This window comes from Cnephaeus nilssonii (assembly GCF_951640355.1).
Source record: "Cnephaeus nilssonii genome assembly, chromosome: 3".
Taxonomy (NCBI): Eukaryota; Metazoa; Chordata; class Mammalia; order Chiroptera; family Vespertilionidae; genus Cnephaeus; species Cnephaeus nilssonii.
Genome location: NC_137074.1, coordinates 64,227,691 through 64,246,121, shown reverse-complemented (window position 1 = coordinate 64,246,121; position 18,431 = coordinate 64,227,691). Strand labels below are relative to the sequence as shown.

The 18,431-nt window shown below is 44.8% G+C and overlaps 1 protein-coding gene across 27 annotated transcripts in view; it reads right to left on the bottom strand.

Annotated features, from left to right (window-relative positions):
- Positions 1-18,431, bottom strand: part of ZBTB20 (zinc finger and BTB domain containing 20) — an 899,572-nt gene that overhangs the window by 69,397 nt on the left and 811,744 nt on the right. For 26 of the 27 annotated variants that reach the window (XM_079767021.1, XM_079767031.1, XM_079767032.1 and 23 more), the window contains one exon: positions 9,867-9,967. The gene's annotated coding sequence lies outside the window, so the exon portion shown is untranslated. Of the gene's footprint in view, positions 1-727; positions 783-9,866; positions 9,968-18,431 lie in introns of all 27 variants that reach the window. The other variant, XM_079767034.1, reaches the window with a different exon arrangement.

The window sequence follows — 18,431 nt, the reverse complement described above, 5'->3', positions numbered from 1 at the left end:
AGGCCTTAAAGGTTCCTTCCAGCTTTAATTTCTCTTCATGGAACACATTATGAACATTCAACTTTCTTGCAGTTTTATTTTAGATCAATACATAATTTCAAATCACAATCTAAATCTGCAGGCTGTACAGGTGAGAGGGTAGCGATGGAGGTTTTTGTTAAGGTAGCAAATGGACAGTGAAAAGAAGAGCTTAGATTCCATAGGTAGAGGGAAGGTGTCCCTGGAGATCCTCTATTCCAAACTCATTGCTCACCCAAAGCTTGAGATGCCCTTTGTTTTTTTATTTAGTGCATGACTGCTTAAAAAAAAAAATTATTGATTGATTTTTAGAAAGTGAGAGCAAGAGTGAAAGAGAGAAACATCGATTTGTAGTTCCTCTTGTTTATGCATTCATAGTTGATTCTTGTATGTGTCCTGACCGAGGATCCAACCTGCTACCTTGGCGTTATTGGGATGACACTCTGAGCAACCTGGCCAGGGCTTCATGACTCTTGAGTATAGGAATGAGACTGGGTGTTTGGGATGTGATGAAGAGATTGGTAAAGGGAATTAGAAAGTAATTATTGCTAATAGTTAATTGGTGTCAGGAATAGGAAGCAAAAGAGCTACGCTATTGATCAGGTCCAGTCTTCACTCCCTCGGACAATGCAACTGATATAAACAAATAAATGCTTAACTTGGACTGCACATACCCTAGGCCTCAGTCAAATTGAATTATTAATCATACCCTGAAAATTCTCCCCAATTTCCTTGGCTCTGTGCCCTCTTCTGGAACTATATGCCTGGTGACCAGAGAAAGTGCTTTGTTTTACTTTTTGGTAGAAGATCATGTGTGGTACAGACTATGTTGTAAGTCCAGTTTCCATGTTTTCCTTATTTCTATAAGCATAACAATGGACTTGTTACTCAGAATATCTTCTCTTGGGATTTGCTGTGTGGGGCAGTTAAATCTGCCCTCACAGAATATGGTGTTCTGATTAGCATGCTCTGTTTCTGGTCCAGGTGGCTGTGAAATAAACCTGCTTTTCCAGAGGGCAGGAGGCAGAGGTGCGGTGGCACAAATGAAAACAGAGGGAAGCTTTCAGACATATTTTTCAGGATGGAGGAAGCCAATGTAAGAGAAGGAACAAATTGTAGCGCTTTACCTACTGTTTGTTGAGTGGGTGACTGTGAAACTAACCCCCAGATTCCGAGTGTCTACATGGACCTGCAAAGACCAGGTTTCTAGGTTTTAGTTTAATGAGGTCTCCAACTCCTTTCTTTCCCTAAGAAAACTAGCACCTCCTCTAAGGTCCTTATTTCTATTACTGTTTGTCCCTGGGTTGGAAACCCCAGGGTCACACACCTTCCTCTGCCTTAAAGTCAATTCATCAAGTCCTGACAATTCTGCTTCCTTTATATTTTATCATCCATGTTTCCATTCCATTTCCATTGCAATCGCCAGAACACTTTTTATTTGGACTGTTGCTCACTTCCTGGCTCTCTATTCTCCTTGACTCCTAGTCCCACTTTTTGGCATTCACTAAATCTGAGGTGACCACATCAGTCTGACCCTATTCTACCTTAGCTTATGTGCCCTACATGTTGGCCATCCTGAACTCTTAAATTCCATGAATATTTCCAGAACATCCTGGGGAATCTTCATCCTTGGTCAAGTTATTTCTCTTGCTTTGAATGCCCCTATTTCAACTATGTTGAAATCCTATTTACCCTTTATATTTATTAAATGTTGTCTCCATCTTATAACTGTCTTAATTTCTCTCTGCCAGATAAGACCCCTCTCTCTCTCTCTCACTCTCTCTCAAAGTCTCCTCCCTCCCATCTTTCTTTGAAACCCCAAACACTTTTTCCTATTTTATTTTACTCACTCAATTTTGTTTCAATTATGTACTTATTAGAGGCCTGGTGCACAAATTTGTGCACCAGTGGGGTCCCTTGGCCTGGCCTGTGGGGATCAGGCCAAAACCGGCTCTCTGACATCCCCTGAGGACCCCCAGATTGTGAGAGGGCGGTTCTTGAGTGATGCACTCTGGAATTGGGCTCCCTCCTCTCTGGTTCTAGGTGCATCACCCGAGAACCACCTCTCCCTCCTCTCTGATTCTGGGTGCATCACCTGAGAACCACTGCTGCCACTCAGCTCCTGAATGTCTGCCCCCTGGTGGTCAGTGTGCATCATAGCTACTGGTTGGATGGTCGGACGGTCACTTAAGCTTTTAGATATATACTAGAGGCCCGTTGCATGAAGATTCGTGCAATAGGCCTTCCTTCCCCTGGCTGCTGGCACCGGTTTTCCTCCGGCACCCGGGACCCAGGCCTTTGCTCTGGCCGCAGCGGAGAAGCCACGGCTCAAGGCTAGGCTTCTCTGCTCCAGCTGAAGCAAGGCTTGGCTTCTCCAGTCCACCGTAGTGGAGAAGCCAAGCCTCGAGGCTTCTCCACTCCAGCCACAGTGGAGAAGCCAAGCCTCTTCAGTCTTCAGTGTTCAGTCTTCACTCCGCGCCTGTGTATGCAAATTAACCCGCAATCTTTGTTGGGTTAATTTGCATACTCACTCCTGATTGGCTTGTGGGTGTCATGGAGTTACGGTCAATTTGCATATTTCTCTTTTATTAGTGTAGATATAGATTATCCCTCTTCTAGGACACTGTACATTCTGAAGGTAAGGAAATGTCCTTGTTATTATTGAATTCTCTGTGTTCATGCACTTTTCCCCTCTTCCTTCCCTCCCACCATTCATTTATTCACGTATTCATTTTCCAAATACTTGTTATGTGGCTATAGTGTGCCAGTGTGGGTTAGGGAACAGAACAAGCCTGGTTTCTACCTTCCCAGTGTTTGCTGTGTAGTGTGTACTATTAGCCAACTAGCTTAGACACAGGTATAATTCAATATATGCTTGTTGATAGAATGAAATGGTGAAGAAATTAAAGTATATTTTGAGAATAGTCATAGTCTGAATCCCAATTAAGTTTGCTACTCTTTATACAGCAGTGAAATCTACATTGAATGGATGCTTTTACTTTGAATCCATGAAGGGCATTTGTTAAGAATAGGGACATTTTGCTCACTAAAGTTAGGCTGCTCCTCATGATTCATTTAAATACAGGGATGAAATACTAATGACAAGCACAATAGAAAAAATATTTATCTTGGCTGGTCTTAGCAATGCCTTCAGATGTGAGCCTTCAGAAATTAAGGAAGCTCTTTCAAAAATGAGCACATAGCCAACATTACTCTTTTATTTTTATGACTGCACAAATTGTATTATCCTCCTATATAATAATAGAGGAATATTCAAATTGTCCATTACACCGTAACGCAGGAGGTATCACGACTGATCGCAGGAGGCTGCCTGCGCATGTGCGGTGGGGCGTTGCTCTGGAGACGGAGCGGAAGTGGGGAGGTGCCTGGAGGAGGCGGGACCATCCCATGGCAGGGAGGGTGGGGGTGAGAGCCCATAGCGCCCCCCTCACCAGTCCTTTGCCACCCACCGCTTGCACTCAGAGCGCCCCACTGCCCACCTGCCAGGGGAAGGAGCACAGTGTAGCAGGTAGGAGGCTTCCACACTCTCCTCTGGTGTCATGACAGGGTGGAGCTGCCAAGTTGCTCTGGAGACAGGGCAGAAGCAGGGAGGCACCCGGAGAAGGCAGGACCAGCCTGAGGTGACTCGAGGGACTGAGGGTGGGGCTTGAAGCAGCCAGAGAAGGCCAGAGGGGTTGGGAGCTGGGCCAGGCATGCTGCAGCTCTTTGTGGAGAGGTTTGGGGGTCAAGGCAGGGTGGTGGGTGGGTGGGTGGAACCCCGCAATTTCGCACGCTAGGCTCCTAGTATATAATAAAAGCCTAGGTGGTGTCATGACGTCTCCACAAGATGGCCACCCTCATGTTGTCACAATATGGCTGCCACAAGATGGCCACCATAAGATGGCTACCACAAGATGGCCAGCAGGGGAGGGCAGTTGTGGGTGCTTGGGACGGCAGGGGAGGGCAGTTGGGGGCAACCGGGCTGGCAGGGGAGGGCAGTTGGGGGTGAACAGGCCAGCAGGGGAGGGCAGTTGTGGGTGACCAGGCTGGCAGGGTAGGGTAGTTAGGGGCGACCAGGCCATCAGGGGAGGGCAGTTGGGGGTGACCAGGCCAGCAGGGGAGGCAGTTAGGGGTGACCAGGTTGGCAGGGGAGGGTAGTTGGGGGCGATCCGGTCAGCAGGGGAGGGCAGTTGGAGGTGACCAGGCTGGCAGGGGAGGGCAGTTAGGGGTGACCAGGCTGGCAGGGGAGCAGTTAGGCGTCAATCAAGCTGGCAGGTGAGCGGTTATGGGGCGATCAGGCTGGCAGGCAGAAGCTGTTAGGGGCAATCAGGCAGGCAGGCAGGTGAGCAGTTAGGAGCCAGCAGTCCCAGATTGTGAGAAGGATGTCCGAGCGCCAGTGGGATCAGGCCTAAACCAGCAGTTGGACATCCCCCAAGGGGTTCCAGATTGGAGAGGGTGCAAGCCGGGCTGAGGGACCCTCCCCCCGGCACAAATTTCATGCACTGGGCCTGTAGTTCTTTATATAAATGCCCTTGCTTCCTTCCCTAGATTTCATCCAGCTTCCTACCTGATATGTTGCACCACACCCTCCTACTTGTTATCTTAAGGATTACTTTGGGGTACATTTGAAACACAGAGGCATTGGGGTCACCTCTATGAACAGAAGTATTGAAAACTGAACTTTAATTGGTTCATATCCCCAATATCACTTTACTTGTCTTTATGCTACTGGGCTGTTTCCCAGCTGCCAGAGAGCAGAGATCCACTCAGTGTTCTCAGAAGCAATTCATTCCCATCCCACCTTCTCTGAAAGTCCTCTGGACTCCTTTTTCCAGGTTGAGAAACACTGAGATATAGCCTCAGTCTATGTCTACAAATGCACAGGTGGGTTATTCTGACCCTACTTTTTCAATTAATAGTTTATTAAGAAGGAAAGAGCAAGTCCTATAGTAATTCATTTAAGATACCTTCTTTGGTTGTGTAAAAAATAATTATACAAACAGCACATCTGAAGACCAGTCTCTTTCAGCCCCTGTGGCTCTGCATTCCTGCCCGGAGCCGTTAGAGGGCAGCAGCACACTGGCTGGCTCCCGGCAGCCTTTTGGAGAGGCACCTCCCCACCACCCACCAGAGCAGAACCTTCCTCCTGGTCACCATGCCAAAGGTTGCTTTGCCAAGCTCTCGCCACTAGGCCTCTTTCTTTCTTTTCAGCTCTCTCTCTCTCTCTCTCTCTCTCTCTCTCTCTCACCCCACTCCCCTTTTCTCCCTCCCTCCCAGTGTTAAAATTATACACTCTGATGAAGTCGCCCCTCAACCGGAAAATGAAAGCTCCAATGAAAAAGTTAGACAAGCCAACAATAACAAAGAAAGAAACTGGGAGAAAGGGGAAAGGGGGCTGGTGAGGGGGAAGGATTTAAGAACAAGAAAAGGGCAGATGTTTTGTAAATATATGCAAAGCAAAACTGGGTGTACCCTGAACACTTCCACCGAGAAACAGACCAATCATTGTGCACTTCCTCCCGCCACACTGGTGGGAGCTCTGCATTCAAAAAAAAAAACAACAAAAAAAAAAACACACAACACAAGTGTGGCTGCAGACACCTGCCTTTCAACAGTTAGTTCCGACATTCTGACTGAATATCTCCCAATTGTCCAAGGAGAACAAAACCATTTTCATCTTCCCTGTTTAGAGAAAAAGACGGCTTCAAGGCTGGGAAGGCATTCTAAGGTGACTGGCAGTTGGGTTAGCCAGCGGGCCCTTCTGGTTTTTAACTCTCACTGTGCTGGCCCTGGCAACAAGTTTTGGACTGAAACATAGCAGTGAGAAAGGCTGTGGAGGATGTTGGCTCTTTCTTTACTAGACCATATTGTATGTGGAAGGAAATATGCATTAAAACATATTGATGAGATGTAGGTATCATGCATGTGAAATGCATGGAAATTAACCAGAGAGGCGGCATTTGATGTATACATTTCACACTTCTTCGCACACGTTGCGCACATACAGTGATGGCAGTGCTTTCTACAACATATGGAAAATAAATATTTTATCTGTGTGAGCTCTTATCAGTCTCCAGGGGCTTTGGAGAGCAGAGTGCTCTCTTCTATCTCCCTCTCCCAATTTTCTCTCCGCCAGGCTCCCCCTCTCCGGCGCATTAGCGTGCCTTCCACTCACCAGCCTGCTTGGATCGGAAGGAATTAGTGAGAACCTCCTTCAGATGAATAATTACTCAGTCATTAGATCATGATAATTTAGACCAATGATCTCCCCCCCCCCCCATCTTTTTGGACTGGTAACCATTTCCTCACTCCCTTTCCCAACAGCGCACTGGGAAAGGCTTTGTGGGGTGTTTGGGTTTGTGGGCAAAGGGCAGGAGGAAACAAGGCACCCAGTGAGGGTTGGTGGCAGGACTGTGTCTACCACCTAGTAGCTGTGTGCTCTAGACAGGCCACTCTGCTTCTCTGGGCCTCTGTTTCCTCATCGAAAAAGTAGAAATAATAATAATACCTTCTAGGGCTGATGTGAGAAGTAAATGAGTTAATTCAGAGATAATTCATGTCAAGTGGGTGGCAGGCACATCCTGGCACATGGTCAGTGTGCCCGGTGATGGTAGCTCTTTTCACAGAGCGTGTCATTTCTATGGTTTCTGTCTTTTCAGCTATAACAGAGCACTTCCTTTATGTTAGTAATCTTTTTTAATATATAGACTTGGGCAGAGGCAAATGGGCTGTAATTATAGCAAAGGTGAAAAGAATGCTGGGACAAGCATCTCCTCTTGAGCACTGTGATCTCACTGTATTACCCTCCTGACCCCTCCTGTCTGCTCACGTTGGTCCTGCTGCTGCAGTACCAAGAGCTGTTCTTCACGCTGAGGCTCGAACAGGCTACCCTTGGCCTATTGAAGCCCATCAAACCTGAGCACTGTGGTCTATTCATTAAAACCAACCTTTGGCACTCTCTCATCATGGGTTCTTACAATTTACTCTTTCACTACTTGGTCTAATGTTCTCATATCAATTTAAGATGTTTTTGTGATATAACATTTTATTCTCTCTCTTTTTTTTAACCTTCTTGGCAAGGCTGACTTACAATGTTTTTCAGTGTATACCTCCCCCACTGTATCAGGCAGGATCCTGGCAAGAAACAGATGGTACACTCAAAGGTTTGAACTGAAGAGAGTTCAATGAAAGGATTATACTGAGGTTCAGATGAGGTTAAGGGACCCTCAAGGGATGGTGAGCATCAGGGACTAACAGCGGTGGGAAGCTGCTAAATCTCAGCTTTAAACCGTTACCCTGAAGGAGCAAGAAAGGCGTGGCTGGGAAGGAGGCTGGATTAATAATGCTGTGACCTCACTCTCCTCCCACTCTCACACCTCTTGCTGATCTCTCCTTTAGGCCAAAGTCGAGAGGAAGCCAGAAGAGAAGACAGCTGGGCAACGGAGTCCAGAAAGGTCAGCCTCTGGGCCACAAATCAAGACAGAGAGTGGTTCTGGGGTTTTGTTTGTGTCCATCGGGGATGGAGGGAGACTAACAGACATGTCTACAGTCTTCTTTCCCTCTCTGTTCCTTTACCCTTTGCTTCTCAATCTTACTTTCTGGAAGGAAAGACACAGCAAAATAAAAGGGAATCAATTCCCTTTTAGCGACCACCTACCTATGTTGTCTATTTGCCATTTTCAGGAGAAGAAAATGGAATGTAAGCTCCATGACAGCAGGTGTTGGTGTTTGTTTGCTGCCATAACTCTGGTGTCTAGAGGAGTGCCTGGCACATATTAGATGTCCAGTGAATTTTAGCTGACTGAGTAAATACACTCATCTCTGCTGGGCCAGACACTATATATACATTCTCTCATTTAATTTTCACAACAGTCCAGGCAAGTAGGCTGGGCCACTGGGCATGCTCTTCCAGGTGGTGTGGGAGTGGGTAGGTTTTAAAATCTAACACTCACCCCCTTTATACCCATCCCTAAGCCTTGAGACCTGGCCCAGGGCATTGTCAACCCACAGGAAGGGACAAAGTTTTGTAATTAGTCCACATTTTAATACTTTAATCACCTTATTGCTCTTTGCACCTAGCAGGTCACTCCAAGTTTTGTCATTATTTCTCTTTCGTATAAGAGGGAGCTGAGTTTTTGAGAAGCACAGGCTGCAAGAATGGGACCCAATCTGTCCGTTCTCTAGGACCTGTGAAATGTGAAAGCAGGAGCTGGCTTTCTGCTCAGGTGAAATACTTTCAATGGCAGAAACAGATGCTGACTTGCGGGCTGAATGGTGATTTTCATGAAACCTGAGGTCCCGATTTCTGGGTCTGGATCTTGGCTCTGTGCAGCACAGGGCGGTGGGAGTGGTGGAGACTCTCTCCTCTCCCAAAGGATACAGATACCTCAACACCTGCCTGCGTCCCAGGACTGCTGTGCTACCCGCACTGGCAGTTACTCCGTGATGAAGAAAAGCTCAGAGAAACACCTGATGTGGGGATCCTAAGGCACACCTTACACTTGAACATGAGGATGATGGAAGGTGCTGACACAATTATGTTCCTTGCATAGGTAGGAAATGAAGAACTCTGTTTGATCTGGTGTCACATCTTCAGTCCCTAGTCACCTGGCCCTGTTGTACTGCAGAGCTCTCCGATGGCCCCCTCTCCATTCGGGCAGGTGGCCTGCCTGTCACCTGCACGTCTGCTACCATCAATCACAATTCAGGTGGCAAAGCATTCAAGGTACAAAGCAACACAACACAAAACAAGACAAGACAAAAACCTCTAGCTTTATCCCTTTGGGTTTGATATTTGCCATAATAGCTATAAAGACATAGAAAATGAAAATGTGAAAATCCTACCTGAAGCCTAGGAGGGGCATGAGCCTCCCAGGCTTAGCATTTTCCAGTAACAGAGATGCCTGGAAAATACTATCCCATCACCTGCCTCACACCATATAGGAGAATTTGTGACTGTGACACATAGAGTAAGTTTTTGTTTCAAAGTGTGAAATTAGGTTATTTTGCATGTATAGCCTCTTAATAATGTAAATGCCTGGCTTTTCTAGTAAGAACCCCCCTCCCCAATTATTCATCTGTTATTTTTAGCAATGATTAATGAATACTTGATATCAATCTCTCATCAGTGTTTTCCTATAGGCATCCCACCTCCTACTCCAATTTATTTCTGTACAGTGCCTTGCAAGAGCTGTACTGCTCCTACATACATGCCTGTTACAGAGGGAACTAAACCCAGTACACGAGCTATGCATTCAGATGGCAGAGCTGAGCTGGATACAAAGGCTGAGAGATGTGGCTGAAGGAGCCCAGAGCCCCACGGGGTGGGCCTTGGTCCCTGAGAGTAGCAAGGAGGCAACAGCACAGGCACAGAGATGCTCAGACAACAGATAGAAATGGGTGAGGAAAGCAGGCCTGGATTTGACCAGGGTGGCATGAAGCTCCAGTGAGGTGCAGCAGAGTGGCACAGTGAGGTGGCGAGAGGCCAACAAGGTGGGCAGGAGCTGCCCCTGCTTCAGGTAGAGGTGCAGATGAGCAAGCAGAGCAGCACCACTCATGCACAGCGCCCTCAGGTCCAGCTAGGCACAGCCTCCCTCCCCCATCCCCCTCCGGAGAGGAGGGCGGGATGCCGCCCAGGCGCGCACTGCAGGTTGGAAGCCGAGAACTGCTGCAGGGGCCTCAGGACTGAGTCCGATTACCTCACTGCATCCAACAGATGAAGCCCTCTAAAATTTCATCTGCTTTTACAATTGTTTGTGTGTGTGTGTGTGTGTGTGTGTGTGTGTGTGTGTGTGTGTTTTAATTAAAGTGAACTAAGAGGCCTTTCATTGGAGGCATAATGTACTCACAGTAGTTTCCAAATAAATGGTGTCACTCTTCAGGTAAATCACTCCAAGGCTTGGGCCTAGTGCAGATGTTCATTGGGGCAGGGGACAGAGCGCGGCTGCATCTAGATCAGAGCAGAGACAAACAAAAGTCAGGCTGCTGAGTGAACAGGTCATGGCGATCATTTGCTCGGATAGACACAGAACAGCAGGACTTGGTTGAGAGGCTGGTGAGCACCTTGGCACCAGAGGAGGCAAGTCAGGGAAGGGGCTGGAGAGGATGTCCTCCAGGCTCCCTTTTCAGTGTTCCTACCTGCGGGCCTGTGTGGTCTGACAGCATTGGCAGCACCCTGGCAGCGCAGGTGGAATTGATTTTATGTTTTTGAGTTGGAAGCTGTGGTGAAGGGTAAGGGCTGGGGAAGAGGAGGGAGTGTCAGTCAACTTTGCCATAGCCCACTCTTCCTCCGGTGTTCCTGATTCCGCTGCAGTCTCTCTCTTTAGTGCTCAATTCTTACCTATTTTTTAAATAAATATGTTTTTATTGATTTTTAGAGGGAGAGAGAGAAAGATCAATGATGAGAGAGAAACATCTATTGGCTGCCTCCTGCACAGCCCCCACTAGGGATCAAGCCCGCAACCCAGGCATGTGCCCTGACTGGAATGGAACTGGTGACCTCTTGGTGCATGAGTTGATGCTCAACCACTGAGCCACACCGGCTAGGCAGCTCTTACCTATTTTCAAGACACCCACTGACCTGGCCATATTTCTGAGCTCTTACCTTCTTTGCACCGTTCACTGCAAAGGCTCCATGTCCTCTAACCTGAGGAGTTCAGCCTTAGGAGCTACTGAATGAACTACCACCTGTCTCAGAGCCACAACTCAGGCCTTTTCCCAGGTTTTGCATCTTTGGCCACATTGGGCTGAAATGATTCCTGAAGCTCTCCTCCCTTCTCATAGGGACCCAGCATTACTCTGACTTTCCTCCGACCTTCAGTTCTCTTTTCTGCCTCCCTCACTGGCTGGTCTTCTTTCGCCTGTTCCTAAGTTTAGATATTCCTCAAGATTCTCTCCTCAGGCGTTGCCTACACCCACCCTCCATGATCTCAACAATCCCTTTTCCACAGAGAACACCCACATTGATATCTTTAGTGTTTGCTTTTGTCGACAGAGCTCCAGACCAACATTCTAAATAACTGCTGGTAATGGGCTCATTCATTCATTCAGTGTTTACATACACACCTGGAAAAGATGAATACTCCATGAAATATTGCACGAGCATTTCAAATTCAGAAAGTTTTAAACAGAGTTTATTGCTCTCCCTCAAAATGTGTTCCTTCTCCAGCCTCCTCCTCTCCTGCCATTGGTACCATCTTCCTCCAGTTACTTGGACATACAACTGAGGAATCTTCTCTAACGATTCCTTTTCTTTTGCTTCCCAAATCTAATCGGCTGCCAAGTTCTGTGGTTTTTACTCCCGCTGTGCTTCCTTAATCAATACCTGCTTTCTATCCCAACACTGATCACCTGTTACCAGGATTGCTTGGGGAGCGTCCTAACTGCCTTCACTTCCTCTAGATTCTCTTTACCACTAGCCCATCCTTCATAATCAATATTGCATTCCTTTTTCTAAAGTACCACTTTAAACATATCACTTCTTTGCTCATTTGCTTACTTCTCAGTTTGGCATTCAAGGCCCCTATAACATAGCCCCAACCTAATTTCCTAGTCTTAGCTCTACAATCCATTCTCCACTGCTGCGAAGTCCCACCCCTTCCCACCTTGTGCATGGTGATGCCTCCCTTTCCCAATGTCCACATATAGCTTCAAGGGCCATCCAAATGCTACCTCAGGTATGAAGCATTTCCCAAAAGGAAAGTGAATCCTGAAGCACTTTTGCACTAAGCTCTTTGCACATTCTATGGAATCTACTGATTATTTGTGTACTATATCTCCCCCCTCTCTAAACACCTTGAAAGCAGAGACAGTTTTTACTTTGTATGCCCTGTACTGTGCAATGCCTAGCACACAGGTTTGCACTCAGCTCATGTCTGCTGAACTGCATTTAAAAGGAAAAAAAGACTCTTGCTTAGAGTCAATGGAAGCTGAGACTGAATTGGAAAGACCTTTAAGCTCATCTACTCCAACCCCCTCATTTTTCTCAGATGAGGCGATTAAAGGCACTGACTTGCTCAACACCACATCCTTGTTACTGGCTGGGCAATGATAACTTACATAAAAGCTCTCAAATCTCTAACCATCTCTCAGTTGCTTGCTCAGCACCAATAGGCCCAGCAGACCATCAGTATTGACCAGACAAGACAGACTCAGGGGTAGGGAGTGCATCACCTGTAAGGATATTCCAGGGTCCAAAAGATAAAGAATTTTGCTTCACTTATTCACTTCAATAAACCGAACTCATAATTATCTTTTTATAGTTAAATAATGTTTTAAAAATGAGGTGGATTTAAAGAACAAGGAAGCAAACCTTTCTAACATTACCAGCAGAAACAATCACTACAATATTGCAGACACCACTGGGGCGATAAACTCAGGGTGAAAACCAGAATGAAGGAATTTCTCACGCTTTGCAAACGCAATGGGTTCAGCTGAAGTTCTTGGTGAGAACATGCTGCAGCAATTCTATGCTTAAATTTATGACCTTATGGAAACACAGGCTATTGGCCATTTTGCTATTATGCCACCTCAACACTTCTTTTCAATCTAGCTTTGCCCAGTATTTACAACTTTAAAGTTTTACTTATTTTTTTTCCCGTTAGATCACGAATTTACTTCTAGAAATATGTCTATGACTCCTCCCATGTCTGTCTAATTTCCTTCCCTTGTTCTCCTCTTGTGGTAGAAGAAACATTAATTGTTTAATCTCATCTCTATCCTCAAACAGAGTCATTTTCTCTCACCCAGAGATGAGAAAGCCGAACCTAACACCCTGTGGGGATAACACTGTTTACCCAAGTTAGGAAATCTCAGTGGCCACAAAAACTCAGCCTTTAAATGGCAGCCTACAGAACGACAGGACTTCCTCTGACTCCCAGGTGAGTACTTTGCTCACCACTACTCGCCAGAGGACAACTTGGCACTATTAATCACACTCTTTGCAGCCAGTACGGTAGAGCCATGCTATGCACCGAAATGTCCATTAACTCTCCACACCCCAGGAGCCACATAAACAGTAAATGGGGCTCAAGAGCGCTTCATAGAGCTCTTCTTACTAAACCATCACATGGCTGGACAGGCCATCAACACTTCACCAGACAAGCCTGGTCTTTTCTCCCCTGGCAACTACATTAAAACGCTAAGGGAAATCACTGATCGATATGTCTAGTACATTGCAGTGAAACATTGCCCGGAAGCCTACAATTTCATTGTGTAATTAGATGAGTGTACATTTTAAATATGCCTAGCATTTGATTTGAATTGTGCATTTTATAATTAAATGGAGACATAATCTCTCCATTCCCTAATCTAACTCCTCTTTCTCAATCCTACATCATGCTGTTATGATCTTCCTTTCATTTTTTTGGCAAATTGTCACCTATCCCCTTCTTCTTCTTTCCCCTCGTGCCTTAGCACACACCTGAGGGTCTATTAATCAGAATTGCCACCTGGTGTGTCATATTCTATTGCTTAAAGGGTGGTTCTCCTCTAAAAAAGACTCGGTGAAAATGACTTCATGAAGTTTCATATTTATTCTTTTTCAATGATTTCCATAACCAATGTAGTCACAGTTTTAAAGAAGAAGATAATTTTGAGAGGCTGCTGGGGCCACACATGCCTCCCATCATCGGAAATACAGCTGTGCTCCTTGCCTCTTACATCATCCCTGTAATAGTCTGCTCTGGGAACCCAGCTGGCACGGCTCTTGCTGGTGTCAGAGGCAGGAGACTGGAGTCCTTTCCATTCCCGCCTGTGTTTCTGACATCTCTGCAGCTCTGTCTTGGAAGTCCTTGGGGAGCAGAGCTGTTATGTAACACACAGCCATATATTACTGTGAGGCACTTCCTGCAGAGGTCTTATTCCCATTCTTTAGAAACCACACCAAGTCATTCTTAAGTGACAGCTGGGGCCTTCATGACTAAAGCTTACAAAAATGATAATAGTAACAATAATAGCTGCCATTTATTAGACCTCTAAATGTTGTCAGGGACCATGCCAGGCATTTTGATATGCAAATATATTCTCATTTGATCCTCACAGCAATGTCATCCTGTAGGTGTTACCATATCCATTTTGCAGATGAGGAAAAGTGAGGCTCAGAGAGCTCAAATAACCATTCCAAGATTAGGAAGCTGTGTATAGTCAAACCCAGACCTCTCTGACTCTAAATCTGTGCTTTTTTTCACTATACAGCAACTCTTCCAACCCAGCATGGACACATTCTAGTTCCCACTGTGATCTCGGTGCAAGAAAGATGCTTATGCTGTTTCCATGATGACTCAGAGCCACTGAAAGAACTGAGAGCACAGACCTCCGGTGAAGGAACTCTTTCAGAAACTGTCAATACATTTGGCTTCTTCCTAGCTCCTCCTTATGAGAAGATGAGAAGTCTTCCCATCTACCTTACAGCAGTCTTCTCAAACTGGAATGGTGGAGGCGAATTCTGCATTTCTAAGGAGCTCTGTAATTCTGCATTTCTAAGGAGCTCCCAGGTGAGGCTGCTGACACTGGTCCGGGCACCACAGGTCTGGCATCTGACACTCGCCTTCCCACCTAGGGCTGTGTTTGAGGAGCAGGTCAAGCTGAACAACTTGGCTAACAGCTCGAAAGGCTCGACTGCCTTCTGATTCTAGGGCAGTGTGTCAGGTCATCAGGCATTAGACAGAATTTGAGGAGTTTCCGGCATAGAGCATATTATGAAAAAAAAAATCATTTCTAGGTCCCTCAGGGCTTTCCTCCCCATATTAGAAATTAAAATGATAATGTCTCTAACATGTAAAGTTCCTATTTTTTACATTATTGTTATTTTTAACAATAATTATCTGGTAATAATTCAAATAACACCTTTCCTCTGAGAAATTCAATGAGCTTTACTAACCTTAATTGTCTAACAATAATTCCCAGGTGTAGATAAAGCTGACTCAAAGATCACAGTAAATTTAAAATTGTGCCACTTCCCTCCTCTCTTTGTCCCAAATGTAGAGATGAATTAGTGGTGATTGGCAAATACCCACTATATTATAATTTTAGGCACAGAGAATTTCATAAAGCAAGGGTCAATCCAAGAAATAATCAGCAGAGAGGTAGTTGTGGGGGACCAGAATGTTGGTCAGAGAGAAAAGGAAGGAGAGTTCAAAAGAGTAGGAATAGAGAAAAGAAAGTAAAATCCTAGAAATAGCTGGATGACCTTGGATGAGTCATTTTACCTCTAGGTGGTTTAGCTTTTCCATCTGTAACAAAGGAGGTGGATTTTATGATTTTGAAGGTCCCTTAAAACTCTAATAGTCCCCTGAGCAGAAAGATGTGGGAATTAAGTAGCTCATCAACCTGTTAAACCATTAAACCTGTTAAAGAAATCTATTTGACTTTTAACTTTTTAACTAATTACCTAAAACGAATTCCCAAGTCTATATCACAAATCCCACCTTTCTGGAAACTGGTGAGAAAACCATTTAATGAATCAAGGCACCACAGGCATCGTGGTCAGACAAACCACTCTGGAGCCCAGCCTCAGCTTTCCGAGGCTATGATAAATGTTTTACTTCAAGGAAATGCAGCTCCTTAATTAACCACTAGTTAATACCCATGTCCAGAAGAAATACCTCAGATGTTTTGGAGACCCCTGAGATGGCCCTGCCAATAGAAGGGCCCACTGTTTTGTCACATTAAATCTATGTTAATTTTCTCCATAGAGACCTCTTGATTCCTCTTTGACAATTCACAAACTCTGTTAATAAGATTTGCACATCCTAGGAGCCTTCACACTGTCAGGTACTGTTGATTCTTGTTTTTGAATTAGAGACCTTTGGGGTCAGGTGAGCTATATACACATATCTCAATATATACACATATATGCACGTATGCATATATACATACATATATACGTATGATGATGATTTGTCTGGTTTCATGAATACCTGATGATGGAAACCCCTTCTCTAAGTCATTTGACAGTGGAATATCCCAGCTCAGGAAAGCCGGCCACAGGTCCTGGTTATTGCATCATTATAACTCTGTGATGAGGATTCCAACTCGAGCACCATTTATGGTGTTATGCCTTGCCCCTTGCACGGAGTATATTTTCTGGACTAATTATTGCAGTTTGTGCCTAAATAGAAAAACAGGTACCAAGAACATTGAAATGGCATTATACTGGAGAACACAATGTCACTGTCTCCCAAGTGAAGGCCATGTCTCTTTTCCTGCTTCATCACACTGTGTGGCAGGTCCTGTGCTGGGCACTTTTCACACACTGTTTGACGTTATTCTTATAATCACCCTTTGGGGTGGGAATTATATTCTAATTTTATAGATGAGGAAACTGATGCTTAAGACAGGTGAAGTAATTTGCCATAGATCATGAAGTCAGAGCATAGCAAAGCAGGGTTTACTGCCAGGTTGTAATCATAGGCTCTAGGTCTTAACTATACCTAAACTATGGTCACTAAACCACTGACCTCCTGCCTTTGTTCTACTCTTCATTTGAGGTCCTCAACATAGGCTCATACTAGATTCTCCATCCTGGTCCTCTAATGCCTTCTTGAACCCATTTTTATCCTTCTTCAAAACCTACACTTGATTTGTTTTTTCTCTCTATTTTGATGGACACTTCAATCCAAAAACATACTACCATTATTTTTCAACAGACCTTTATCACCATCTTCTCCAGCTACTTCTCTTAACTCTCATTTTAATTCCAATTTACATTTTTAACACTTCACATTTGACCGCAAATGTTCCGACCCCAGTTTGAGAACTCCTATTTCTGAATGCCTAAATCTACTCTTTCTACTAGGTCCATCAGTAGGCCACTACTGGCTTCATTGGATGTCTTTGTCAGTCTAACTTGACCCCATACCCAACCATTTTAACACTGTTCTCAATCACCCTCTGGATTTCCTTATTCCCTGATCTTCTATATACGTGACCACTTCTTACATTCTTCACCCATGAATCTATTATCAAAACTTACCATTCCCTCCCACTGTTATGAAACCCTATACATGCATGCCATCTGAACTCTCATTCCTATTTGGTGTGGTTTTGAAGTACAAGCCTACACTAGTTTTCTCTTAATATATCCTACTTTATCAAGTTCCATTCTCTTTTTCAGTTGATAACATTCCCTCCTACATTAGTAAGAGGATCTTGACAATCCAGTGTGGTGAACTCATTGGCTCTCATCTCCTTCTCCAATATCTCTGAATTTTCATCATTTTGTTTCCTCAAGATATATCTATACCTCTTTCCATATTCTCTTCCTATCTTGGAGGTTATCCTCTCTACTTCTGATCTTTAGCCTTCCCTTTGGTTCCATCAGTTTTATCTTCTTCTCTGTTGTTAATGACATATCCACTCATAACAGTGAGAGATGGCTCTGCCTTCAACTCCTGCCCTTATAAATCATTTCAGGTGGTTTATCCCAAAGTGAGTTTTACAGAACACTAGAACTTCACGATGCATCTCAAAAAAAGTTCTTTGGTCAGACAAATGTGGGAAACACTGCATACTATATGTCCCTCTTGCAAACTCATAATGCACATAAGAATATTAAAGGTGCTGAAGATCCCAGCATTGTTCACACTTATTGGATTACAGATCTCTCCCCTCAATCCCCACCCTTTTTAATGGAACACTTATTAACCCTAGACTATACTTAGAGAAAATATGCTTTAATGGATTTCCCCTGGTTCCAAATTCTTTTTAAAAATATATTTTTATTGATTTCAGAGAGGAAGGGAGGGGGAGAGAAAGATAGAAACATCAAGGATGGGAGAGAATCATTGATCAGCTGCCTCCTGCATGGCCCCCACTGGGGATTGAGATCTCAACCTGGATATGTCCCTGACTGGGCATCGAACTGTGACCTCCTAGTTCATAGGTTGATGCTCAACCACTGAGCACACTGGCAGGACATGGTTCCAAATTCTTTAGCCTGGATATGTAAGTACACTGAATCTATGTCAAATAAGCCCTCTCAGATTTTCAATACTCCATTTGGTCTAACCAGTTAACTTATAGAGCACATTTGTATCTCTGAGCCCCTGAACATTTTGGCTGCTTGGAATGTCTCTATAACTTTTTTTTCTCAGCTAGGCCTCACCCCTCCTTCAAGGCCCATGTTAGAGCATGTATCCCTTCTGAAACTTTTCCCCTGAAAATTGCTTTGGCCCATATAGGCTGCTGCCACTCATTTAGCACTTAGACAAATGGCTATAGTTTAACGCTTGTTTTCTATATTATAGGTGAGACTGTACATTCTCTAGGGTATGGAACTTGTTTTATAAATTTCAGAAACTCCAGCACCTAGCATACACTTTGTGCATAGTATGGGGCTATCAACATGTTAATGATTGCCATACACAGAAATGGATGACATTGGGGTCTGGCAGATGGAAACTTGCTTTCTGTAG